The sequence below is a fragment of the Camelus ferus genome, chromosome 16, assembly GCF_009834535.1.
Source record: "Camelus ferus isolate YT-003-E chromosome 16, BCGSAC_Cfer_1.0, whole genome shotgun sequence".
NCBI classification, from domain to species: Eukaryota; Metazoa; Chordata; class Mammalia; order Artiodactyla; family Camelidae; genus Camelus; species Camelus ferus.
In genome coordinates this window covers 42,485,791-42,512,923 of record NC_045711.1, presented here as the reverse complement: position 1 = coordinate 42,512,923, position 27,133 = coordinate 42,485,791, and the positions used below count along the sequence as shown (strand labels likewise).

Below are 27,133 nucleotides of genomic sequence, written 5' to 3'. Positions count from 1 at the left end.
TAAAAACAAAAAATAATGATCACTGGCTTAGCTAAACCCAGTTCCCTCATGGAGGGAGAAAGGGAGGATACCCTTGCTACAAACTTTGCAGCGGGCCCATTCACTGGTCACTGCCCTTGAGGACAGAGTCGGGTCACCCTCATCTTGTCCCATTCTTCAGCCCCTGCCGGAGCAGATGCATGCAGTCTTGTCCTCAGTGAAATAAAATTGAATTTCTTATGGAAGACCCTTAGATTAGTCCTACACACATTCCCACCCAAACCCTCAAATGAGCCAAATAGACGCCTGGAATCTGAGGTAAAAAAGCCAGGATCAAGATCCTTGATGGCAAATGGCCATGTAACCCTACTCATGTTCTTAAAGTGAGGCCAGGATTTTCCATCTCTGTGTGGGAATATTACTTTTGCTCACTGATGCTCCTTTACCGAGGACCTGGCACTGAGCTAGGATTTGATGTACATCATTTCCAATCCCCTCAACCACCCCATTAGGTAGATAATTCTGTTATCTTTTTTTTTACCTGCGGGAAGATAGACTCAATGAGCTAAATAAATGTGTTTGGGTCCCACGGCTAGTTACTGGAGTCAGGACCTGTTCTTGGTGATGAAGTGCGTGGGCTCTGGAATTAGACTAGGTTCAAATCCCTGCTCCGCCTCTTGCTAGCTGGCAGTCTCAGGTGGGTATTTGACCCTCCAATTTTCCATGTTAATTATAACCCTGTGAACTCGCTGTTCTCTTTGGGGGCAGACTCCAGCTGGATGGTAGTCAGGGGTCAGGAGAGCAGTGTAGCAGGCTGTCCCAAACTGGGGAGTGAACTTCTACCTTTTTCCAGTTTGGAGTTTCCTCCAGGCAGAGATGCCAGGGAGGAACACATGGGACCATTTGGATGAGCACACACACAACTGACCGGTCACACACACAACTGACCGGTCACACACACTTTGATCAAGCTCAGTGGCGGAAGCAACAGGTATGGGCTGGACCCACGGGTTCCCTTGGGAGTTCAGTTCAGGTGCATCCTTTATCATGCACGATTCAGAGAATATCTCCCTTGACCTCAGCTGATGGCACAAACTACTCTCAAACTCCTCCCAGAACTTTCCTTAAGGTGGAGCCAGCTAGACTCTACGTGGCCCCATCTGGGATGACTGTTTATTTGTTTGTTAATTGAAGTACAGTCAGTTACAATGTGTCAATTTCTGGTGTACAGCATAATGTCCCAGGATGACTGTTTATTTGTATATGGCTTTGCTCATTATAGCATCATACCATACAGTAGGGGCTGTTGCCAGGGTTACTGGATGTAGGTAGGACCTGTGTCCGTGAGCCTGACCCTATTTAATTACACTTCTCCTGTGTTCTAGACTCTTCTGGGCCCCTCACTTTTGTGGCCACAAAACCATAAACATGCTGAAGTTTCTTTCTTCTTATTTTCTCTGTTTCTCCCCGGGTTCTTCTGGCTCTTTACCCTGAATTCACTGACTTCACTTTCTCTTTCTGTTGTCTTCCTTTGTTTAAAAAAAAATTTTTGTTGAAGTGTAGTTGATGTACAATGTTAATTTCAGGTGAACAGCAAAGTGATTCAGTTACACATGTACATACATATATACATTTTCTTTTCAGATTCTTTTCCATTTTATGTTATTATAAGAAATTGAATATAGTTAGTTCCCTTTGCTAGACAGTAGGTCCTTGTTGTTTATCTGTTTTATACATAGTAATGTCTGTCTGTTAATCCTCAACCCTTAATTTATATCTCTACGCCCTTTCCCCTTTGGTAACCATAGTGTGTTTTCTGTGTCCGTGAGTCTCTTTTCTTATTCTGATACCGTCTTCCTCCTCTAGTATAAATGACTCCCTCTGAGCAATACAGTCCCCTAACACCCACCTCACAGGTTATTGCGAGGAGTAATTGAGATAACGTGTGTAAGCGCCAGGCACGTTGTAAATACTTATACAAATTAGCTATTATTATGTAAACCACCGTCAGCCTGTGTGGTATGAGCTCTGAGAGCAGGAAGTACAAAGTACACTACGAAATGCTCAGTGAACTGAGAAAAGTTAAACAGTGACTGGTTACAACTACTGTGTGTCTGGGAGTCCAGTGTCCTCACCTAATACCTTTATTTACTTATTCACCAAATGTTTATTGAGATCAGCAAGGGCCATTTGTCACATTCACAGCTGCCCAATGTCTTTTTTTTTTTTTTTTCAGTTGTTAACTTAAAATTTTTTTTTAATTGTGGTAAAATACTTAGAAAATTTACCGTCTTAACCATTTTTAAGTGTCCGGTTCAGGGGCATTAGGGGCATTCACGTTGTTTGTGCTACCACCACCACCACCATCCATCCACGGAAGTCTTCATCTTGCAGAGCCCAGTGTCTTTTGAGTGGTCTTTGTGTATCTGGGGAAATTCCTCTTCTGTCTTCCCAGTGAGGAAGTCAGAGCTCACAGTCCCACCTGCCCTGGGACTGGGGTGCAGGCCTGTGACCAGGCTCCACCAACCAGATGCACCCGTTCTGACCATGATTCAGATGGGAGCCACAGGAACAAACAGGTGGTGGGTGAAGCCATCATGTTTGCTGGTATGGATGGCAACAGAGGTGCCCAGGTTTTGATGGTGGCGGCCGCTGTGGTGCTGGTTCCCAGAGGTAGCAAGGTCAAGTTCCTGATACAGAAGTGAAAACAGTGCTGGCTGTGGTAGTCACTGCAGTAGGGCTGGGTTCTTGGCACTTTGAGCTTGGCTTCGGGGTGAATTTCCTTACTAGGCCATGATTTGGGTGTTACTTCTGGATGTTTTGTCTCAAGTCTACTCTTGAATAAACCTTTTTGTTTTTGTTTGTTTGTTTAACTAGCTGGGCACTGGAACCATATCAGTCCCTTTCATCAGAAGGACTGCAGAGATCTGTGTAACCAAGGTTGCCTAAACTCTCTTGCTTTCGGATGCTGTTGGCAGAGCTGCCTTGCCCTTGAAATTCCTTCAACTGAACTGGTCAGGCCCCAGCTCTTTCCTTGTCTCTCCTTGACTTCAGTCCAGGCAGGGAGGGCTCTGGGATGCAATAGCTCCTCCTGATTGTTGGGGTACCTGGGAGAGAAATCGTGTTTACAAACTGGCCACTGCCAGGAAAGGGAGGCCCTGGTGCCCTGTCCAGGCTTTTGTCCTTAGTGATTTCTCTTCTTCATTCATAGAATGTTTGCCTGCTCATCGGCTTAACACGAACCACTCCCCTTTCTTTTCTGTTATTTTTTTTTTTCCTGCTGGCTTTTCCACATTGTTTCTCTGGGAGGCAAATTCTGTCGAGAGGCATATTTGAGGATGAGAGGCAGACTGCCTCTTCCTGTCAGAAAGTACAGAGAAAAACCACCATCCCAGGTTCCCCAGGGTTGCTCTCTGCCCCTTGTTGGCCTGAGACCCTTGTGCCTCAGCTTTCCCTTCTGCAGGATTGGGGTTGGCTTCCCAAGTCCTGCAATGTGTGATAGTGAAGCCCTTCTCTGTGCCAGGATCATTCTGGAGACCAGAAGATGAGAAAGAGTTTTGGCTTTCAGGAACTCACAGCAAACAGGTCCAGCCCGCGGCCAGTGGCTCCTGAGAGAGATCACTTTACCTTTTAACGCCCATATTATTGTCATTTAGCTCGTCTTGCTGACCTCCTCTCTCAGTATTTTTTTTTTTTTGGATTCTCTAAGGGAGTGATTCCATGTTCAACTATTCTGTCCTGGTTGTCACTAGCCACCCGGGCCATCCTGGACAGGACATGGATCAGTGAGCGTTTCACAGAGCCTGGCAATCTTCCACCCAGCTTTTGCCCTATACTCGTGCAGATTCACGAAGGAGATGCATTTTATCTCCTTTTAGGTGAACACCGGCAGCCCTAATTTTTATATTGCAGGATGACTGACAGTGCGGACGTCCACTCCTGGTAGGGGAGTGACTGCCCCTTCCTTGGTATGTTTCTGCACTGGGAACACAACACGACTTTACCTCCACACCCATTAAGCCAGCCCCAGCCCCAGCAACCTCGGTCTTGAACAGCATCACCAGGGGGACATTAACAGTCTGGCCCAGGTTCTTTTTCACAGTCTCTTCTCCAGCTCTCGGGGAAGACCAAACCTCAGAGACTCACCTACTGTGAGGGTTGCCTGCATGAGACCATACATCTTCCTAACTATTAAAAAATGGTCTTCTGGCACAGGGCAGTCTACCTCCATCCCTAGTGCAAGAAGCATTTCTCTCCCAGTCTTCAAGGTACCACTTTACTTACACAGATAACCTTCCCCTGCATCTCCTGGATTCATTTGGTTCCCTGGCTGTCTCCACCATCTCCATAGCTACAGGAGTGTTTGCTTTGTGTTTTTACAACTATGAGACGCACAGAGGGGATTTGTCCTCAAATAAAATGCTACCTTCTCTGGGGGCGAATTCATCTCTGGAAATAGAGACCTGCTTGAAGATTTGAAAGTACAGGCTTCCTCCTGCTCTTAGCTTATGCCTTTCCTGTTGAAATCTCAAGGATCTTAGGACTTTGAGCCAGCATTTAATCTCATAGTATCTTGTGTTTTCCTTCTGGTATAGGTTGAATTGCCTTCCCTAAGAGTCATATGTTGAAGTCCCAACTCCTAATACCTCAGAACGTGACTGTGCTGTGAGACTGGGTCTTTAAAGAGGTGATTAAGTGAAAGCGAGGTCATGTGGGTGTGTTTTACCCCAATACGATTGTTGTCCTCATGAGAAGAGGAGATCAGGACACAGACACACCCAGAGGGAGGAGCATGGGAAGATGCAGGAAGAAGACAGCCATCTACAAGCCCAGGAGAGAGGCCTCACAAAGAACCAACCCTGCCAACACCTTGATCTTGGACTTCTGGCCTCCAGAATTGTGAGAAGGCAAATTTCTGTTGTTTAAGCCACCCAGTCTGTGGTGTTTGGTTTTGGCAGCCCAAGCAGACTAATATACCCTCCCCCTTAGCAGTCTTTGCAAGAAGCCATTCCTCTTTTAATATGCAGTAAGCTTGGTACCTGCCACATACTCCTCTGCCCGTGGGCCGTGAGGACTGGGTTGGAGAGTCTAGGAGAGAGCCCACCATGTCTATACCCGTTCTCTGTGTGCGAGGACATCTTCATCAAGTGTGTAGCTTCAGGAGGGACACGGAAGGGCAGTGAGGACAGAAGGGGACACCTTCTGGCCAAAACGTTGGCCAAAAACGTTGGCCAAAAACGTTGCTAGCTGGCCAAAAACGTTGCTTCCACAGGGAGGGAAATAGCTGGCCAAAAACGTTGCTTCCACAGGGAGGGAAATAGCTCAGTGGTAGAGCGCATGCTTAGCATGCACAAGGTCCTGGGTTCAACCCCCAGTACCTCCATTAAAAAAAAAAATTTGTTTCTACTCTGGCTGTGGGTGAGGCAGAAATAGCCGTCTCTTTCTCATCTGCAAGGCAGGACACCGAATCAGACGCTTTAAAGCTGCCCTGTCCAGTGTGGTTGCCACCAGCCACTTGTGGCTATCGGGCCCTTGAAATGTGGTTTGTCTGAATTGAGCTGTGCAGTGAATGTCAAATACATAAAGACTTAGTTGGAAAAAAATGCAAAAGTCTTTTTAATAATTTTTACAGAGATTACACATTAAAATATATTTTGGATAGACTGGGTTCAATATATTGATAGAATTAATATCACCTGTTTCTTTTTCCTTTTTAAAGTGGCTACTAGAAAACTTGATGTTACATAGGTGGCTTGTATTGTATTTCTAGTGGATGGTGCTGCTGTAAAGGGGACCTGGGCCCTCCGCCCAGCTGCTCGCCAGCTCTCCCTTGTTTAATAAGCAGTCACAGCATATTTAGGGCATAGAGTCAAGATGAGACTTGGCCCCTGTTGCAGGGACGCCCTGGGGAATGCCCGGCTTGTGTCTTATCCTCACTTACTGATGACCTCTAAGCCCCGACCTTTCTACTTTTGTCCTTTTGCACTGCCGTGATCATTAGCTACTTTCCGACCCCTGACCCCTGCTCCATGGCCGGGCAGTGCTCTTACCTCTTTCTCCCTTGGCTCGGGGATTCCAGGGACAGACTTCTGCTTCCTTCTCCCCAGCCTCTCCTGAGCCCACGGCTGCCCCACGTGCCCATGGACTTCACCCGGGATCGACCCTGGGGGTCTGAACACAGGTTGCCTGCTGCTCATTGAGCTCTTGTTCAGAGCACATGACCTGGGCCTCAGCCCTTGAGATCAGGAGGGAAGGGCCAGGAAGAAAGAAGCCCTTTCCCTTGAGGGAACTCTTGTCTATTTGGAACCGAGGACCAAGCAATGCAGGGTCCGGCCTCCCCGACCAGACTGTTGAGCCACCTCCTGCCCTTGCGTATGAAGGTCTGCCAAGCTGTTGTCCAACACAGATAACTCAGCTTTCATGTGATCCATTTCTGAGGCCTGGGGGAGATGTTGCAAACACTGGGAATGTGTGAATCAAGGAAATCGAATTAATTAAGAAATAGAAATCTGGAAAATGTGGAAATTGCCGACAAAGGGAAGCCAGCCTCTTCCCAGTGATGGCCACTCTGGGGAGCCATGAGGACGAGGGAGGGCTGGCATCCCTTCAGACTCCTGTCTGTGACTCTCCAATCCCCAGACACACTGCTCTGAGGCTCTGGGTCAGACTGTCTCAACGCTCCACCCTCCTCAACATGCCTTCCCGTTCCTGCCTTTATACCTTCGCTCACACCGTTCCCTGCTCCCGGGACACCTTGCCATCCCATGTCTGCTCATTCCAATACACAAGTCTAAGTTCAAATACTACTTCTCCTTGAAGCATTTTCTGATCAATAATCAGAAGCAATTGTCCTTTTGGGGGACACTTTGTTTCTGATCCCCTGGTATCCCTTCCTTTCAGCCTTATATCATGGATTTTGCTCTCTACTTCTCTTCCTAGACTGGGGGGCTCCTGGGGACAGGATTGTGCTCTGTCCCTCTCTCTGTCCCCCATAGGGTCAAGCACACTGGCCTGTATTTTCATTATAAATAGTTACCTCTATTACAGCCATTCCTGCTCCATTATCTGCGTACATACCTTTCTGCTCATAAGCTATGTCTCCACTGAGTGCCTACCAGGTACAAGCTACTGGGGTTGCAAAGATAAGCCAGCCACAGTCCCAGTCCTTCAGGAGAGCTCAGACTAGAGCTACAGACAAGTCAGTGCCAGCATTATTGTAAAGGGGCTGGCAGATGTTTCCAGGGATGGGGGTGGAACGAAGGGCAGAGATCAGTTCTGCTCCTCAGCAGAATCAGCTCAGAGCAGGTCTTGAAGGATAAGTAGAGTTGTGGGAGGGTTGGATTCTCAGGGGAGGAACTGAAGGTGGTCTGCAGGGTGGGGCAGACCACTCCACATAGTTGGAGAAAAGGTGAGGGCTTGTACTTTATCCACTTGTATCCCAATCCTTGCTGCGGAGCAGATGTGGAGAAAAGGTTTTTGAACTGGCTGTCTGATCGACTGAATGAATGAACTCGGAGATCTTTGTGGGTGGGAACTAGAATGACTCATTTAACTCTTTGTTAGTTCAAGATGATGTCTTGGGGTTCACAATAGCTTGGCTTGATTTTTCCATATGTGCCTGGTCCTAGAATCACCTGGGTTGCTTGTTTTCTTTCTTTCTTATTTTTTTGAGGGGGGGAAGGGGAGGTAATTAGGTTTATTTTAATGGGGGTACTGGGAATTGAACCCAGGACCTCGTGTGTGTTAAGCAGGCACTCTACCACTGAGCTATACCCTCCCCCCTGGGTTGTTCGTTATATGTGAGTTTCTTGGGTCCGTCTCCTAAGGACACATGTTCAGTGGATCTGGTTTGGGATCTGGAATCTCTTTCACAAGTGCTCTAGGAAATCCTTATGACTGGTGTTAGGCTGCACCTTGTGGGCCTGAAAGCCTTGTAGTTGCTCAACCTTGAGACCAAAGAAAGAGCCCAGAGACAGCAGAAGAGACATCAGTGGTTTATTAGACAGGGAATCTGACACAAAGGGTCCTGGAGCGACACCCCACCCTGTGCGGCAGATGGCGGGTGGAACACGGCAGTGGTTTTCCCTGCTCTGGGGAGATGGGGCTACTGTTTACAGGGGGAATTGACAACAGGTGGGCTCATGAGTTACCAGGGACTAGTTAAGCCCTACAATTAAGAGGACTGGATAGTCATGTGCGTGAAGCCGAGGATGGTCAAGACGGGGGAGATACAGAGAGCAAGAGAGCATCTCAAATGGCCTGACCGTAACATCAGGCAAGTTTGAGAGACTGCTACCAGCAGAAAGGTAAGAATGACCTGGGTGCTTATTTAAAATATACCATCCTGGAACCCACCCAGACCTCTTAGAGAATCTTCAGGGCGGGATCTGTACATTTAACAAGTCCCCAGATGTCTCACTCTCACATGTGATGGGGGATGCCCTGCTTTAGCCCAGTGGGTCTCAACCCTGCCTGCTTAACAGTATCACCTGGGAGCTTTAAAACCATCTGGGGCAGAACCCCATTATCTGTTCTTAAAGGCTCTCTGGATAATCCTGGTGTATACTTTGGGTGGGGAACCTCTGATGATGGCCCTCTAGTAGCTGGGATTCTCAGCACCCTTCTCCCATCTAACTGTGCATTAGAGTCACCCCAGGGGGCTGGTGGTGCTGGTGGTTACATTTTCAATACTCAATCCCCCACCAAAACCAATTAAATCAGAACCCAAATTGGGGAGAAGGAGAGGGGAGAGGCTGGGCCTGGTTATTTAAAAACAATCTTCCTAGGGGTTTCTAACAGGTAGAGGGGTGAGGCCCCTGGAACTTGGCTGTATGCAGACGGGAGGTCAGCAGTGCCGAAGCTTTCACAGCTGACGCGGTCATAAACCTCCAGCAATACGCGGAGGAACAGCCTTTGTCCCCACCTCCGCTCCGAGAGTCAGGATTTAGCACACCTGCCAGGTCCAATAAAGCTGTGTTTCTGCTTTTAAAAACAGCTGCATGAGCCCCCTCTGTCAGAGACCCTCTCGAGGCCACCATTTCATTATTTATTCAGTATTTTCATAATGGATCCATCAGCCCAAGTGTAAAAGTGCCAAAGAGAAAACTTTGTTTTTAATGATTATGCATCTCTTTGGCTTTGTTACCATAATTTCTGGGGGAACAACAATTACTTTGTGTCTGGCTGGTCTTCCTCTGAGTGCGGCGGCCTTCCAGTCGGTTTAGAGGGACCATCAGTCTCCGGGACCATTGCCGACTACATGCTAATATTCCGATCCTGCCTGGGGTTTGGGATCTCAGGCAGAATGCCAGGTTCAGGAATCTGCTCCTCTGTGCATGTGTGCTCCTGGTGAATCTCTGTTGAGCACCTTCAATGTGCTGGGCTCTGTGATAGGGGCCAGAGATTAAGTGTAACAAATGCCACTTTGGAGATAGGGACAAAAACTAAAGAACTGAAAAGAGAGTGATTCATTCTGGGGTGTGTATGTGTGTCAGCCTGGGAAGCCTTCTCCAAGGAAGTGATGTTTGCCCTGGGTTTTGAAGTGTAAATAGGAGTCTTGCTGAAAAGGGAGCATAACCTTAGGGCTGTCGTCAACCTGGTCAAATGATTCGAATCATCCTGAAAAGTCTAGGCTGTACTCCAGACCATCAGATAAGAACCTCTGGGGGTGAGACCCAGGCATCAGGATTTTTTAAAGCCCCCCAGATGATTTCAAAGTGCAGCCAAGGTTGGAAACCATGTATTAAGGGGATGAAGGTAGAGACTGCCTAGAAAAAAAAAAAAATTCACATAGCCTTGAAACTTCCAAAGGTGGTCAGTCCATACACTTCTCTCCAGCCCTTCCCAACTGTTCCAGAGAAATGAAAAGGCGGGGGGTGGGGGTGGGGGGGTGAGGAGTTGGTTTGGAAGCGAACAGACGATGTGCTGACTGCTATACCATAGCTGTGTGACTGTTGTTCATTTATTTATGCAGTTGATGATTCGGCAAGTCTATTGTGTCTCGGCTGTGCTGGGTGCTGGGAAGCCAGCAGTGAATCAGATCAAGCTCTTGCCCTGGGGGAGCTCACCGCCTCCTGGGGAGATGGGCAGATACATTTCTAATGCAGTGTCAGAAGTAGGGGCAGGGAGCTCGGGGAGCCCCCACTAGGGGTACCTAGTGCAGTCTCCTGGGGTTAGGGAGAGTTTCCCAGAGGAAATGACCTAAGGAGATATCTGAAAGAACTGGCCAGGCAAAGGGGAGGAGGGAAGAGATGGAGGCACAAGCTGGGGAAACTGCGTGTGCGAATGGCCAGAGGCAAGTGTGATTATGGTACCTTCAGGGGACTTGCAAGTATTCACTCTGGGTGGAGTATGAAATGGGAGAGGGATAAGAGAGAAGCTGAAAAAACAGGCAGGGGCCAGATCATAAGAGGCCTTGTTAGCTGAGGTGTGGATGCTGTGCTTTATCCTATGAGACGTGTTTATTTGTGCAGTGTGATTAGATTGCAGGAGCGTTACAGGAATCTTTGTGAGAGATGACAGACAGAGGTCTGAGCTCTGGTGGTGTCAGTGCAGAGAGAGAGAAGCAGACAGAGTCAAGAGAGGTTGACTCCCTCTGTACAGCACTCTCCTCGCTGGTTGTCTGTCCTGTGCAATCTAGCTGCCTTGGTCTCCTCAACTCAGGGAGTCCGCCTGGCTGTCCTCGGGTCCCCCTCCCTGCACTGCAGCCTGAACACTACTCAGGGATCACTGTCCTTTGTTAACAACGTCCAGGGTCTTGCAAACTTTTATTTTTTGGTTGCTTCAGGTGGGAAGTAAATCCAGTCTCTATTAGTCCATCTTGACTTGAAGGAAACAGAAGTCCTTCAGTTTATTTATTTATTTGTTTGTTTGTTTTGGGGGGGTAGGTAATTAGGTTTATTTATATATTATTACTATTTTTTAGCTGGAGGTACTGGGGATTGAACCCATGACCTCGTGAATGCTAAGCATGTGCTCAGCCACTGAGCTATATCCTCCCCCCTAGTTTTATTTTTTTAATCCAAGAATTATTTAGGAAAGACAAGATCCTTCTGTTTTCTGTTGTTAATTTTTACTTAATTACTATATTAACATTATTTTTGTGACTGGAAAATGTTTTCTGTTTCTACTATTTGAGATTTAAAAGCATAGAATCTGAGGCCTCAAAACACAAAACAAAAATCAACTTTTGTGATTTGAATTTTAAAAAGACATGTTTGATTTTTAGAGCACTAGATGTACTTTATGGGTTGTTAGTTGGTCTTCTCAGTCCTTACCTTTTATCCCCTTGGCCTGTCATGGATGGAGAGATGTCATCTAAATTTCACCACAAATGCATTTCTCTATTTTCCTTTGTGTTTCCATGAGTTTTCAATTCATATTCATGATGCTTTGGTATTTGGTGCATAAATACCTTTTTGTGACCACACCCTTTGTCATTATAAAATATCCTTCTTTATTTCATTTATTTGTTTTGCCCTCCATCCAACTTGTTAGATATTATGATTTTGATTTCTACTTTCTTTTTGGGAGCATATACCTAATGATCATTGCTTTCTTGTCATTTTCAATTTAACCTTGGTCTCTAATTTTGATCATCATGATTCACTTTCAGATACTAAAAAGTCCAATCTAACTTCACACTCGGTGGGTGGTGCCCCTTCCATCCCCTTTGCTATTCTGACCCTATACTTTCTGTTATTTCAGTGATCACCCCCTCATTTCTAGTCTTCAGCTGATACAGGATGATGGGGGTGATGTTTCCTGCTCTGGTTTGGTATCTTTTAATGAATTTTGCATGACTATATTTTGAATCATTTGTTCTTTCTTTTTTATCAAAGAATAGTTGACGTACAATATTATATAAGTTTCCGGTGTACAACATGGTGATTCATAATTTTAAAGGTTATACTTCATTTATAGTTATTATAAAATATTGGCTATATTCCCTGTGCTGTACAATATATCCTTGTAGCTTATTACTTTTATACACAGTAGTTTTAACCTCTTAAATTACCTGCCACTAAATTGCCTCTCCTCTCTCCCCTCTCCCCACTGGTAACCATTAGTTTGTTCTCTATATCTGTGAGTCTGTTTCTTTTTTATTATATTCACTAGTTTGTTCTATTTTTTTAGATTCCACATATATAAGTGATATCATACAGTATCTGTCTTTCTCTATCTGACTTATTTCACTGAGCATAATGGCCTCCAAGTCCATCCATGTTGTTGCAAATGGCAAAATTTCATTCTTTTTTAGAGCTGAGTAGTATTCTGTTGTGTATATATACCACAGCTTCTCATCCATTTATCTCTTGATGGACACTTTGGTTGCTTCCATATCTTGGTTACTGTAAATAATGCTGCTATGAACGTTGGGGGGCATTATCTTTTTGTTTTCATTTTTTTGGGGACATATACCCAGGAGTGGAATTGCTGGGTCATATGGTAAGTTGGTAACTCTATTTTTAGTTTTTTGAGAAACTTCCATCCTGTTTTCCATAGTGGCTGAACTAATTTACATTCCCATCAACAGTGTACGAGGGTTCCCTTTTCTCCACGTCCTTGCCAGCATTTGTTACTTGTGTTCTACTAGATGGTAGCCATTCTAACAGGTGTGAAGTGATATCTCATTGTGGTTTTGATATGCATTTCCCTGATGATTAACGATATTAAGCCTGTTGTTTCATGTGACTGTTGGTCACCTGTACGTCTTCTTTGGAAAAAGCATTGTTATTTAAAATATGGGAATATATGTTATTCGTCATTTTCTGCTTTTCGTCTTTAACTGAAAAGTTGAGACAACAGGAAATTTCCATTCTACATCCTATTAGGGCTGTAGAGCAAAGCGAATTGGTGCTTCCAGCCCTGTCCAAGGCAGGAGGATATTAGATACTAATGGTTAGTACTGGTTATCTAGACAGAAATAACCCAGGAATGTAGAAAGAAAACAGAGTAATTTGACATAGCCTGTGCATGATGTGTGTCAGGAACTGTCCTCTGTGCTGTGAGGATGCATTGATGAAAGGCATGGTCCTGTCCTCAGAGCCATGCACATGTAGAACCAGCCATCATACAATTCTGGTGTGCACCACTGCCTGAGAGCAAGTGGAACACAACAGGGACCAGAGAAGGGAGGTAGGACTGGGATGGAGGGTGGGGTTGGACAGGGTGGTTCAGGTTAGGAATGGCAGAGATGGCTAACTGTCCGTGAGACATGGGTGCTCCCTATTCCACAGGGTAAAGCATTATTTCTTCCTTGTATCCCAAAGTGGCCACACCATTGCTCTTGCTAATGAAATGGGAAGTACTTCCAGTCTGGAGCTCTTTTTTTTTTTTTTTTAAAGGAAGTACCGGCGATTGAACCCAGGACCTCATGCATGCTAAGCACATTCTCTACCACTGAGCTATACCCACCCCCCTGGTCTGGAGCTTTTAAGCATGAGTATGGCTTGTCTCCTTGCTTCTTTCTTGGCTGAGGCAGAACCACCAGACAGCAGGAGCCTGGGTTCCTGAAATCATCCCAAGGAGGAAAGGCACCTGCCAACCAAGAACTCTTACCTTGGTCTTTTCCTTGAGGGAAAAATAAACTATTGTGATAAGTCACTGACAGTTTGGGATTGGTAAGAGTTAGAGGTACCCTAATTAATCTGGAAGACTTCATGGAGGAAGTTGCATTGAACTGGGTCTTGAATAGCATGTAGGATTTGACACCAAATCTGCCAGGGTCTTGCTCTGGGACTTCCCAGCCTCCAGAACTGTGAGAAATAAATTTCTGTTGTTTAAGCCACCCAGTCTATGGCATTTTTGTTATAGCAGCCCGAATGGACTAAGATGATTTTTTAACCTTATTCTACAGATAGGGAAACTGAGGTTTAGCCCACGATCAAGGTCAAAATAGTTCATTGGATGTTTCCTGGGAAAACTTGGCTTTGAGTCATAGTTCAGGAAAAAAAAAATTGGATTGTCATTTTGGGGTTCAGAGAATCAGCTTGGTTTTTTCTTGTTTGGGGTTCAAAATTTAGTTTGAATCCTTGGCTCTAAGATTCTCTGGTTCTTCATAAATATTTAAATAAGTTAAAAGCCATACTTAAAACATTTCTTTTTATTAATTAATTTTTTTAATGGAGGTATTGGGGATTGAACCTAGGACCTTGTGCATGCTAAGCAAGTACTCTAATACTAAGCTATACCCTCCCCCCCAAAACCATAAAATTGATGTCACAGATATACTTGGGCATCCAGAGTGGGTGAGCTTTTACTTCAGCCTGTGGTTCTGGGAGGGTGATGGCTGGTGTCCACTGAGATGAGTGCTGGCTGTGGGGTGTCAAAGGCGAGCGATGACTAACATTAAAGTGGGTCTGTGTAAACAAAAATGAATTTCGTGTGGACCCATTTTTATCAGGCAGTTTTCCGTGTAGGGTGATGTTCTGCAGACACATGCAGACTGGGCACCGTCTCTCCCAGCCTCCCAGCTGGTGCTGTATCTTCTCTGCTCTTTCCAGTCCCAGGGTGAGGGCTGTGCCAGGCAGTGCTTCCCGGCCAGCCCACTTAGGCACCTCCAATGGTCTGACTCAGAAAGCAGGGAGAAACCGTGAGCCAGAGCCAGGCACAGGCCTGGGCAAAACGTGTGAAGCCGAGTGTTTATAACAGTGAGAAACTGGAAATCACCCAAATGCCCAACGGTCAGAGGGGCAAGGGAGGGCGAAAGCATTCCAGCACCTACGCCGTGCCTCATTGTGTGGAATCGCCAGGCTACCAATCTCTATTTTACGGATGTAAAACATGGTTTGAGGTGGGAGGTGGGGGGTCTTTCCAAAAGGCAGTCAAGCACTCTTGTCTAGGTCAGATTTGGCTAGAACATATCCCCAAAAGGGATCGCCCTGATGCCTTCACAGGCCAGGCCTGTGCTGAGAAATTCACAGGGTAGTTTATTTAATCTTCAACAACATCTAGAGAAGTTGATATTAACATTCCCAGTTCAGGAGAAATGGAGGCTTTTTATTTTTGTTTTTAAAGAAGACACTGAGGCTCAAAGATAAGAAATGATTTTCTTAACCTCACGTGGGAAGTGAGAGAGCCAGAATTCAAACTTAAATTTTGTAAAACTCCAGACCCTGCGCTCTGGTGTCAGACTGTGTTGGTTCATATCTTCCACTTACGAGTTGTGTATACCTAAGGGAAATTATTGTCTCTTTCATCCTTGGTGAAATGGGGGTCATAAAAATTCTTGCCTTTCTGGGCTGTTGGGAGGAACAAAGGAGTTAAAACATGCGTACCAGGCACACTCAATAAATGTTGGCTGTTGTTATTTTTATCATTTATTATTCCTACCACTTCTCTAAGACACTTACATGGCTCCCGGGATAATGTTTACACGGAGGGAAACAGACCAGGATTGAATGCTTCCTTGTCTTAGAAGCCTTGGGCCGATTTGATCACAACAGCCTTTGCGTATTCCAAACATGGAGAAGTGTCTGGAATAAAACTCCCAAACAGGACAGAGGAGACTCTGTTTACCAAGGCCAAGGTTGACTTCTGGAGCAGTGCAAATGTGAGACGAGGGTGCCTGCTGATGAGGTGACTGGGGCACACAGATCTCATGTCATCTCTAAGAAATGAAAGGGAAGCCAGACTTGAAAGGACCTGGTGGGTCTCCAGCTGGAGCTCTGCCGGTGGTTTACCATCAAGCCTCATTTTTATCTGTCCATTGGCTTGTGCCTTTTATGGTTGGTTCGATGAGGTCCTACTGAGAGGGAGGGGAATGGACTGGATGTTTGAGCCTTGTGACCTTTTTCCTCCACTTTCCTAAGGCTTTGGAATAATAACCCATTTCATGTCATGGTGGGTTCAGATGGCAGGTTATAGAGGTATGGTGGAGGGAGCAATCAGCGTGTCCACAGCTTGACCGTGGTAGAAGGCTGTAACTCTGTTGCAAAGCCTGGAGCCTTCCAACCTAGTCAGGGCGTTCCTGCCTTCTCCCAGCTCCTCCACAATTTCCGGTGGCAGGGAGTCAGGATCTGTGTAGACACTGCAGGTGTGCGCCAGCGTCCAGTTTCCCTCCCCTCTGGGCGCTCAGAAGACTTCGTTTCAGTTGGGCGGGGCCGCGTGGCTCTGGCCAATGGGCTGTGAGAGGAAAGGACACGTGTCCTCCCCGGGCAGAAGGGCTGAAGTATCCCGGGCAGGTGCGCCTCCTCCTGCTGTCTCTTCCAGCTCTGGCGTGTTACCCCGCGGGACCGCTCCGGGGTAGAGCAGCCTCCTGCAGCCTGGGCCCCAGTGCCTGAATGGGGCAGAGCGCTGCCGCTCCTCACCCTCATGGGACGGGAACACAAGCGAGAGAGAAATGTGCGTTGTGTGATGCCACTGAGGTTCCGGGGCTGTTTCCCCAGCCTAACCCAGGCCGCTCAGCCAATACAGGGTGCCCATGCCTCTGGGTTTCTGCTTTGTGTCTCCACCATGTGTCAGACCTGGTGTTTGGCCTTGCCCTTTGCTCGCTAGGGAAGGCTCCCCCCCCCCTTTTTCTTTTAAAAATTATTAAAAAAATTTTTTCTTAACATGTGTACCTGGTTAAAAAATTAAAATTGTGCAGTATGACACCCTCCTCCTGAATCCAACTCTCCAGAGTCCAACTCCATAAACTCTTTAAGTCTTCCTTTTGGCATTTTATGCTATATTTCTAAATAATCTGTTTATAATGCTATTTCTTTTTTCCCTCCAGTTTTATTGTGCTATAACTGACATTTATCATTGTGTACATTTAGGTGTACAAGGTAATGATTTGACTTACATAGATTATGAAATATACTCTTGAGGAAAATTTTTTTCTGAGTTATCTATTAACCTCCGGCTAAAACAGATTTTTCTCTCTTTCCCTAACCTGGCAACCCCCCCTACCCCCCACCCCCCATTCACTTCTACTCTCTTCATCCTCCTAATCTAGTTATATTGTGATTTTTGGTTGAGCCAATATCTGGTGTTTGCCTAATTGTGACTATGTAAGTATTGTCTATGGCTGAGTCACATGCGGTGCAATGATTACATTTTATTCCTTATACAATATAGTAGAAACCATGCTAGGTGTGTTCACTCCCTGTTTTCTATTCCCAGGAACACAGAAGTTTCCATTTCCCAGCCTCCTTTGCTGTTCAGTTTGGGACCATGTGACTAAGTTCTGGCCAATGGAAATGCATGTGGAAGTGATACAGCCCTTTGGGTCCAAGGTCTCCTCCACACGCTTGCTCCAGGTGGCTGGACTGAAGGGCACTGACATGGTGGAGGTGCCAGATGCAAGGAGGCTGGGCTCCTGAGTCACCCCTTGGGGGAAAGCCACCAAGCATTAGCCTGTGACATGGATGAGATATAGACCTTTCTGTGTTAAGCCACTGAGATTTTAAGATGTCTTTTGGGGCAGCTATCATTAATACCTAATACTTTCAGCCTTTAAAGAAAATTATTCTCCAGTTTGCTTAAGATCCTTTTAATCATCTTAATTCGTCCTCAGACTCTCCCACAGAATTACAAATCTCTCAGTATAAAGTCAAGCAGCCAGCCTCTTCAGTGCTCTCTGCCCTTTCCCCACAACTGATCCCCATGCCTCGTTGGTGGGACTTCAGGCTTTTCTCTGCCTGACAGGGAGGCAGGAGGCTAGTTGGAAGTGGGGATAGGTTATGTTTAAGGAAAGGCGGTCTCACTTAATGGTTAAGAGCTTAAGCTTTTCAAATTTAGCAGCTGTACGACTTCGGGCAATTTTCTTAACCTTTCTGAGACTCAGCATCCTTGTCTGAAAAATGAGGATTATAATAACCCAACTTGGTAGGACTGTTGTGAGGATTAAATAAGATGATTCTTGTCAAGTGCTCTCAGCACAATTTCTGGCACAGAGCAGGTGCTGATAATCACTAGTTATTATTATTATTAAGATGAAAAAGCTTTGGGGAATGACTATACTTCCAGGAAATTTAACCTGGGAGTGAGTTTTCTGCTTTGCTTTGGACTATAGGCAACTCTATTCCCAAACTCTAGAGACCAGCAGAAGAAGGACCAACTTGGAGAGGTCTGTCCCAACGTGGGACAGCAGCAGCCTCCCTAGGGACTGGGACCACATGCCGGGACCCTTCCTTTAGCTCCTCAGTGTGGGCTGGGCTGGCCTGAGCTGGGGCTTCCCGAAGGTCCTTGTTTCCCCCACGTCAACTATTCCCTCCCTCCACCCTTGGGTTAGGAGGTGGTGCTTCTCAATCTCCTTCCTTCCCTTAGAGAGGAGATAGGTGCCAATTAACTCAATAACACATGTTTATTGAGTACCTACTACATGCCAGGCACTGTGCTAGATAATGGAGTATAAGAGTTAGTAAATAGACTTTGCCCTTTAAAGAGTTTGTAATTAAGTGGGAGAGGCAGATGGTGAACACGTGGAAGTCTAGTTATACACTGCAGGCCAGACTGGAAAGGAAAACATCGCGTCCTAGGAGTATCCAGGGTGACCACCTTCAGTCTGGGGTCAGCAGGGAACCCCATGCAGGGTCTAACAGCCCACAAGCAGGAATTTGGATTTTATTTTAGTTGGAAAGCAGAGGAGACCCTGACTGGTTTAGAGCAGGGGACTAGTGTGATCAGGGTTGTATTTTAGAGAGGTCATTTTGATTGTCAGCCACTGGCTCTGTGCCTCCGTCATCATGGGAAACCACAGTGGGAGGAGCAGAGAGGGTAACGGAAGGACCACGAGGGAGGAGGCGACCTTAGCAATGTGACTGGGGCTGATTTCGGTGGCTCCATCTTTTGGTCCCCTCCTGGAGAGTGGGTGTCACCATGGCAACATAAGTGGACAGACGTTTCAGGCTTTATTTCTAAGTATCAACCGTCATCCGTGCAGCTCCGTGTCAAGGCAAATACAAATGTCTTCCCTGGCAAACGTCTTCTCCCCACACACCTGGGAGAGGCAGTTCTAATATTTTGATGCTTAGCTGGTTTCTGTTCATAGGAGAACTCTGCTGGGTGAGGTCAAGCAATCATTAGGCCTTGAAACTCCTTTCGCACTTAATGCCCAGGAGAATGTTTGCATCAGACTGAACCAAACCGAACATGGTCCTGGGATCAACAGAGCCGGAAGTTGCGAAGCCAAAGGCCCTTGTGCGCTGGTTCCAGTCCTCTGTGATCAGAGTGGCACACACATACTGTCAGGAAGAAACACGTTCCCAGTCCACCTCGCAGCCCCTGCAGAGTGTATGTTCCTGCCTTGGAGTTTTCATTTCGCCTTGAACACACTTGTGGCATTTATTGCGTTTTATTCACCTGTTGGTTCATTCACCAAGTATGAAACATCCAATGGTCAGGCGTTGTGCCGGGTGCTGGGGACAGAGTGTTGAACGTGACAAGGCCCGTTTGCGTGGACTCAGAATGGTGATGGGGATAGATGGCCAGTAGCCCAGTTGATGAAGAGCTGAGTCAGATCCCTGCACATGGTATTAGGTTCTCAAAGAAGCCGAGATTAGGCGCGAGCGGTGGCCTGGAGGCAGGGCGGGTCTTCCCTCCTTTGATTAGTAGTGCAGCCCTCTTGCTATTTTTTGGCTATGTCTCCTTCATTCCCTCATCAGGGCCTTTCAACTTGCTGTTCCCTCTCTGGAAAGTTCTCCTGCCCTTTCCCAGGGCAGCCTCCTTTGGCTCATTTTGGTCTCAGCTCAAAAGTCACCTCCTCAGAGAGGGCCCCTGTGACTGCCCTAACTGAAGGAGTCTTTATTTATGCCTTTCATGGTTTATGAGCTCCCTCAGCCCACTAGAACGGCAAGCTGTCCTGAGGACAGGGTCTTTGATTTGTGGGCCTTTGGTTTCAGCCCACGGTTTGGTTGGGAAAACAGAAGCCACTCTATGGATTTCATGTGTGAAGTGTTTTAATCCATGGAGTTAGAGACTCAAACAATTGTTGGGAGGGTGGTGGGAGTTAAGATCTGGGAGCCACTGGTAGGGAGGGGGAGAGTGGCGGTTCTCAACAGCTCACCTGGAGGCCACTGTGAATTTTGAGAAATACTGGATTTGGTTGTCAACTTTTAGTCTGCTGCAACAAGGAAAGTCATTTTCAAGAGCCTGCCCAGAAGCTGCTGTGACTCTTAAAGGACCTCCAGGAAGCTGCTGCTGGCCAGCTCACTCGCCTACAGGAAGTAATTTGCTGGCACTTACCTGGACGTTGCTGCAAACTTCACGTCCACCATTTTGGATGCCTCGTGTTGACAGCCTCCAACCCAGAAACATACAGGGGAGGAGATCCTGGGAAATGTGGTTCTTGGCTTTCCCTTTGTAGAGCAGACTACAGAAGGGGATGGCGATGATGCCAAGTTGAAAACACACAGTCCAGCCTGCTGTTGGATCACCAGTCTAGAACAGAGCTTGAACTTGACACATGGTAGGTGCTGAGGTGTAGTTGAATGTTTAAAAGAATAACCCCTGATCCTTGGTGGGGCCAAGATTTGAACCCTCAACTGTCTGACTCCAAAACCCATGCAGTCCCATTTTGATACCAGCTGAACAAGCGATGACCTTGACCCTGGAGCCCAGGCCAGAACTGCTGACCAATGAGTCCCAGACAGGGTCTGTGCCACAGATATGCCCACAGAGCTTGCATATTAGGGTCAGGAGCAGTGCCAGAGAGCCCAGGGAGTTTTTGATGGGGTAGGCTAAAGAAGGGGCCTCTAAACCGTCTGCAGTCATTCCTCAGAAGCTTCCTGGAGGCGGTGGCATTGTTGAGTGCATTGGATTGAGAAGTTCCCTGGCTGGTCCAGGGTGGCCATCCCTGACGGCAGAGGACACAGCATATTCCCTTGAGGGCCTGGGCATTTGGCCAGGAATAACTCTCCTGGCGTTAAAAAGGGATGAGGGAGTCTCTTGCTTTATCTTGTAAATTGATGTGAATTTTGCACACTCTCCTATAATGTGTATGATTGCTTTGTTATGAAAATAAGGCTGTTCTGCCCCATTTTTGAGTAACACTGGTGCTCCAGGAGATGTGTTGGATTTAGTCGGTGGATAGGGGTGGGAACCATAGGTATAACGGGCCCCCAAACCAGCTACTGGGGAGCCTGGTGCAAAATAAAAATATGGGGTCCCTTCTTCAAAAACTGGAATTTCAAGACAGCAACCGCAGAGCCTTCAACCAAACATGGGGCCCTTCTGAGCAAGCTCTGTATGACTGGTAACAAAGAACCACAAACTAAGTGGCTTAAAACATGTAAATAATTTTCGTATAGTTCTGGAGGCTGGAAGCCTGAAATGGGTCTCAGTGAGCTAAAATCAAGTTGTTGGCAGGCCCACACATCCTCCCGAGGCTCTGGGGGTGGGTGGGTTTCCTTGCCTCGTCCAGCTGGCGGAGGCCACCTGCAGGCCTTGGCTTGTAGCCCCTTCCTCTCATCACTTCAAACACTGCTTCCATTGTCACATCTCCTCCCTCCTCTGCTGTCAAATTTTCACTACCCTCTTTCAAGAAGATTGCATTTAGGGTCCACCCTGGTGAATACAGGATAATCTCAAAATTCTTAATCATGTCTGCCAAGTCCCTTAGGCCATAGATGGTAACATTCACACGTTCCAGGGATTAGGACCTGGTTAGCTTTTGGGGCTATTATTCTGCCGACCACATGTGCCCTTAGAGTGGGCCCTTCCAGGCTCGCAGCTGAATCCTCTGGTTTGAAGGAGGCAGACTTTGAGGCTCAGAGCAGAAGGCGAGTGTGACACACATATGAAGGAGTAGGGACAGGCAACCTCCCTCACCTGGAGCCTCCGTGCTGGCCCCAGTGGGAGGGGGCTGTGTCTGGTGGCCCTAGGGATCCAGAGATTCATGGCCTCTGTGTTGCCCCCTGATTAGGGTTGCCAGATTTAGTGAAGAAAATTACAGTTTACCCAGATAGTTTATCTGGCCACCCTGTCCCTGATTCTTAGAGCCACACCAGGCTGCCTGCCTCCAAGGGCTATGCCCAGCCTTAGCCTCCTGGGCCTCAGTCAGACCCCCATCATCCTCCTCCCAGTGGAGTTTCAGGTGGGCGGCCAGAATGAGAGAACTGGACCTGAGGGTCCACAGGGAGAGAGCCCCAAGGTGGTTGGAGAAGATGCCTGGGTTTGCTAATCTTAAGGAAAGCAGCCCTTCCTTACAGGGCGGTCAGAGCATTTCCTAGGTGATTGCTAACTATCCCCCCGGACACTGCCCCCTACACACACACAAAGACATTGTGTCCCAGCCCCGGAGGGCCGTGGGCCTTGAGTCTTTGTGTGGCCTTCCCGGGTCACAGGCAGCTCTGTAGAACAGGATGCAGGGCTCATGCGATAAACACCACGTTTCACTTCCGCTGCAAACATTGCACATCTGAGAAACTAATTTCCTCTTCTAGGCACATCCTTCCCAGCTGTGCAGGTCCTCGGCTGGCTGGACTTAATAAAACAGAAGTGGTCAGGATTTGGAAGAAGAAGATAAAACCTAACGTCACCTGAGGTCTTCCTATGTGCCAAGTACAACAATAAAGCAAGTGAGTGGATAAGCTTAGTATTTTCCCATCGATGAGATTTATGAAGAAAATGGAAAGAACTGCACTGTTTGGGGAAGGTGTTATTTGAGCTGAGGCCTGAATAGCCTGTAGAAGCCTGCCATGCAAAGATCTGAAGAAAGAACATTCCAAGCAGAATGAAATCAGTAAATGCTGACACTACTATTAATATTAAAAAAAAAAAAAAGAAAGAAAAAAGAGGAGGGGGCAGAGGGCATAGCTCAAGTGGTAGAGCACATGCTTAACATGGACAGGGTCCTGGGTTCAATCCCCGGTACCTCCTCTAAAAAAATAAATAATAATTACCTCCATACCCAGAAACAAACAAACAAAAAATAATACAATAATAAATAAAGTTTTTTTTTTTTTTAAAAAGAAGTGGTCAGGGGAACAGGCTAGTGGAGTTAATGGCCCCCCCACCCCGTATTACACTTTAGCCAGAATGTCCCAGTGCTCGGCGAGGACATGGATCTGCCCACGTTTACTTCCCTGAGATGGACCACAGAGAGACCAAATGGCTCTTGCTTTCCTATTCACAGTGTTCTGTAGCATCCAAGATCCAGTGTTGACTGTAAGAAGCATTGTTACTTTGAGGTACCGACAAATGCTGCCAACTTTGTTATACTGTTAATTGTAAGGTGCACCCCAATTTCAGAATTGTGAAACTGAAAAGATGGACATCTTAGAATCAATGAGATGTGGCGTTAGGTTTATTGCCAGCTCAATGCTAGCGGAATGGAGCCATGGAATAAATAATCGTAACAAGGACAGTGATTTATTTATTAATTACTGATCATGTATGTGTTTATCTGTAACTTTACTTAGCTCTGCGGCATTGATCCTGACCCAGGTTCTTGGACTCTGTAATCAATAGAAATTGATAAGAGGCCAGATGAGAAATTCAGACAAGGCTTTATTGGGACTTGTGCTGCAGCACAAGGGAGCAAGAATGAGAAACAGGTGCCCTTGCTCACTCCCTGAGTGGGGACAAGCTGGTCGCTTAAATGGGGTCAGGGTCGAGCCTGAGGGATGGCTTAGGTGGTCAGCTCATCTCCTCGGTGGTGCTGTGTGCAGGGACTATGCTCAGTCCCCTGCTTTTGCTCCCGATGCCTCTAAAGGGGCAGTTGCGTATTTGGTCTTTTTGTATCTTGTTGTTCCTAATTTGCCCCAACTGTGCATGTATGCAGTTATTTTTAGTCCTTTACTATAAAGTTTTTTTTGTGTGTGTTCTGTTGCGGGAGGAGACATTTGTCCAGGTGCAAGCACTGCAGGAAAGGGTCCCAGGTTCCAGTCTTAGCATCACCCTTCTCCTTGACACTTAAGAAAAACTGGTTTCAAGTCAAGTGCGCCTGTGGTGGGAGAGCTACTGAGGCCTCCGTCCCCCATGTGGGAATTACTGAGACTCCAGTTTCCCTTCGGGGTCTCCTGCTCTGATTTCCTCTTCCGGTGAATTCTCCTCTGCCCAGCCCCGCCCCGCTACTAGGTAGCTAATTTCTACTTTTTAAAAAGATTGTGATAAAATACACATAAAAATTTACTGTTCTAACCATTTTTCAAGTGTACAATTTAGTGGCATTTAGAACATTGCCACTGAATTCTTGCTTTCGCTACATCTTCCCTCCAGTGCGAGGTTTCTGTTCTCTGCCCTGTGCGGAGTCTACGAAACAACCTAGAATTTTCCCCTTGATTCTCCAGATTAGCTGCCAATGCATGCTGTGGCATACAGCAGACAATTACTAAGAACTCGAAGGAGTCAGAAGGGGCGTAGCCCGCCCAGCCCAGCATCACCTCTAACGTTCTCTTGTCTTCCAGCCTCTGGGAGACACTGGCCACCTGTTGGCCTTGAGTCTGACTCCTAAGGTGTTCCCGAGCTTTCTCTCCTCTCCTCCATCTCAAGCCTTCCCACCGGCTCCTTGCTGGGCTGCCAAACTCCCGACTTTACCATACGGACCAATTTTGCTCTTTCTGCTCCCTGACTTCAATCCTACCATCCTGGAGTTTTCACCTTTCACAGGTGTTCTCTATACAAAGACCGCCTTTCCCCCGAGAGAGCTTGCTTCCCCAGCCAGGGAGAAACCGCCCCCGTGTCCGAGCTCTGCCTTCTGATTGGTTGCTTTAGTCTCGGCCACGCTGCCATCTCTACCCTCGTAGTGCTCGGCTTCGGCAGTCAGGGCAGATGCTTGCCAAGCCAAGGGTCACGCAGTAACCGTAATGCTCCTGATAAGGAGGTACTCTGCTCCTTGAGGAGTGGGAGAGGAGGCATCCTAACCCAGTTAAGGCCAGATGCTACAGGTTGTTATAGCTGAGTTCTGGTTCTTCATCTGGTATTTGCTCCCTAATGTCTCTCTGGAAATCATACCTCCCCCTGCTCTTACTCTATTCGGTTGGGGGTGGGCTGACCCCACCCTCAGTCTCTAAGGATGGGCTCCTGCCCCGGGGCCATCTGGCCCATCAGAGCCTGGGTCTGGGTCAGGTAGGGAGCCCAACCCAGGCCCGTGAGAGTAACCCTGGGCCTTGTCCTGGAACTACGGCCTCATGCTGCTGGGGCTGCTCACTGGGAGGACGTGAGCCTGGAGATGCTGGTGGTCATTTGGCCACACGTGGAGTGAGCCTGCTGGAGAAGGAAGACAAGTTGGAGGAAAACCAGCATCAAGAGTGGGAGAGTGGTGACTGGATACCAGGTAGGAAAGCCAAAAACATCACTTTTCTGCACGCTGCCACTTGAGTGAGGCCATTAACAGTCATGGAAGCTGCAAAGGCGGGTGACAACTGAGCCGGACCTGGAGGATAAGTAGGAGTTTTCAGGCAGAGAAGGCGAGGAGCCCGTTCCAGGCAGAGTGCGAGCACGTGTGCGGGGCGGGGGGGGGAAGGCAGGAGGCCAGAGATGTGGGTGGCAGCTGGAGGACGGCAAACCTTGAGTGTCAGCCTCAGCAATTGAGACAGGGTCCTGGAGCCGGCCACCGTGCTGAAGTTTTTCTCCCCTGAGTTTGACTCCCTATCCTGCTGGTGAGTCTGGAACTGAGTCTGGGAGGTGTTAGACAGAAGGTTTGCAGTGCATTGACCCGCCCCCACCCCCACCCCGGGAGTGCCACACAGGTCATGAGGCTGAGCCCCTCCAGGGACATGGAAGAGAGGTTTGCCTTGTCAGCCAGGGGGCCAATAGGTCAGGCAATGAAGGGACAAGGACCTGCCTTTGACCAGGCACGTACTCAGTCCCAGGCCCCCTTATGTGTCCTTCCCGCTTAGTTTTCTGAGAGCTTGGAGGGTGATAAATTCCCGTGAGTGGAGACAGCCTGCGGTTTTCAATCTGGCTTCACTTTGAATCCCCTAGGAGGCGATGGCTAAAACTGCAGGTGCCACACCAGCACAGACCAATTAAAGTAGCATTTGAGGGCGGGGCCCTGACTTTGGTATGTTTCAAAGCCCTTTCAGGTGACTTCTTTTTAAATTGAAGTATAGTTGATTTACAATGTTGTTAGTTTCTGGTGTACAGCATAGTGACTCAGTTATGCATATATATATTTTTTTCCATTATATTCCCAACTATATTGCAAGGTGCTGAATAATAGTTCCCTGTGCTACACAGTAGGACCTTGTTGTTAGTCTATTTTATACATAGTAGTTAGTATCTGCAAATCCCAAACTCCAAGTTTACCCCTCCACCCTCTTTCCCTGTTTTCTGTCTGTGAGTCTGTTTCTGTTTTGTAAGTAAGTTCATTTGTGTCATTTTTTTAAGATTCCACATATCAGTGATATTGTATGATATTTGTCTTTCTCTGCCTTACTTCACTTAACATGATAATTAGGTCTGCTGAAATGGATCATTTCATTCTCTCTTTATGGATGAATAGTATTCCATCGTATAAATATACCACAATTTCTTTATCCAGACATCTGTCGATGGATATTTAGGTTGCTTCTATGTCTTGGCTGTTGTAATTAGTGCTGCTATGAACATTGAGGTGCATGTATCTTTTCAAATTGGAGTTTTCTCTGGATATACGCCCAGGGGTGGGATTGCTGGATCATATGGTAACTCTCTTTTTAGTTTTTTAAGGAATCTCCATAGTGTTTTCCATAGTGGCTGCACCAAATTACAGGAGGGTTCCCTTTTCTTCACACCCTCTCCAGCATTTATTGTTTATGGTCTTTTTAATTATGGCCATTCTGACTGATGTGAGGTGATACGTCATTGTGGTTTGATTTGCGTTTCTCTAATAATTAGTGATATTGAGTATCTTTTCCTGTGCCCATTGGCCATCTGTATGCCTTCACTGGAGAATTGCTTGTTTAGGTCTTATGCTCATTTTTGGATTGAGTTGTTTATTTTTGTTAGTGAGTGGTATGAGCTGTTTGTATATTCCTTTTCAGGTGATTTTTTTGTTGTTGTTGAAGTATAGTCAGTAACAATGTGTCAATTTCTGGTGTACAGCATAATGTTTCAGTCATATTTATACATATATTCATTTTCATATTCTTTTTCATTATACATTATTACAAGATATGGAATAGTTCCCTGTGTTATACAGAAGAAACTTGTTTTTTAATCTATTTTATGTATTGTAGTTAATATTAGTGATTCTCCAACTCCCAATTTATCCCTTCAGGTGATTTTAATGGACATCAGGGTTAAG

At 46.8% G+C, this 27,133-nt stretch overlaps 1 non-coding gene across 1 annotated transcript; it reads right to left on the bottom strand.

Annotated features, from left to right (window-relative positions):
- Positions 1 to 7,684: 7,684 nt before the first annotated feature.
- On the bottom strand, positions 7,685 to 7,756 carry TRNAV-AAC. The gene has a single exon. It is a non-coding gene; the product is annotated as a tRNA-Val (tRNA).
- Positions 7,757 to 27,133: the final 19,377 nt, after the last annotated feature.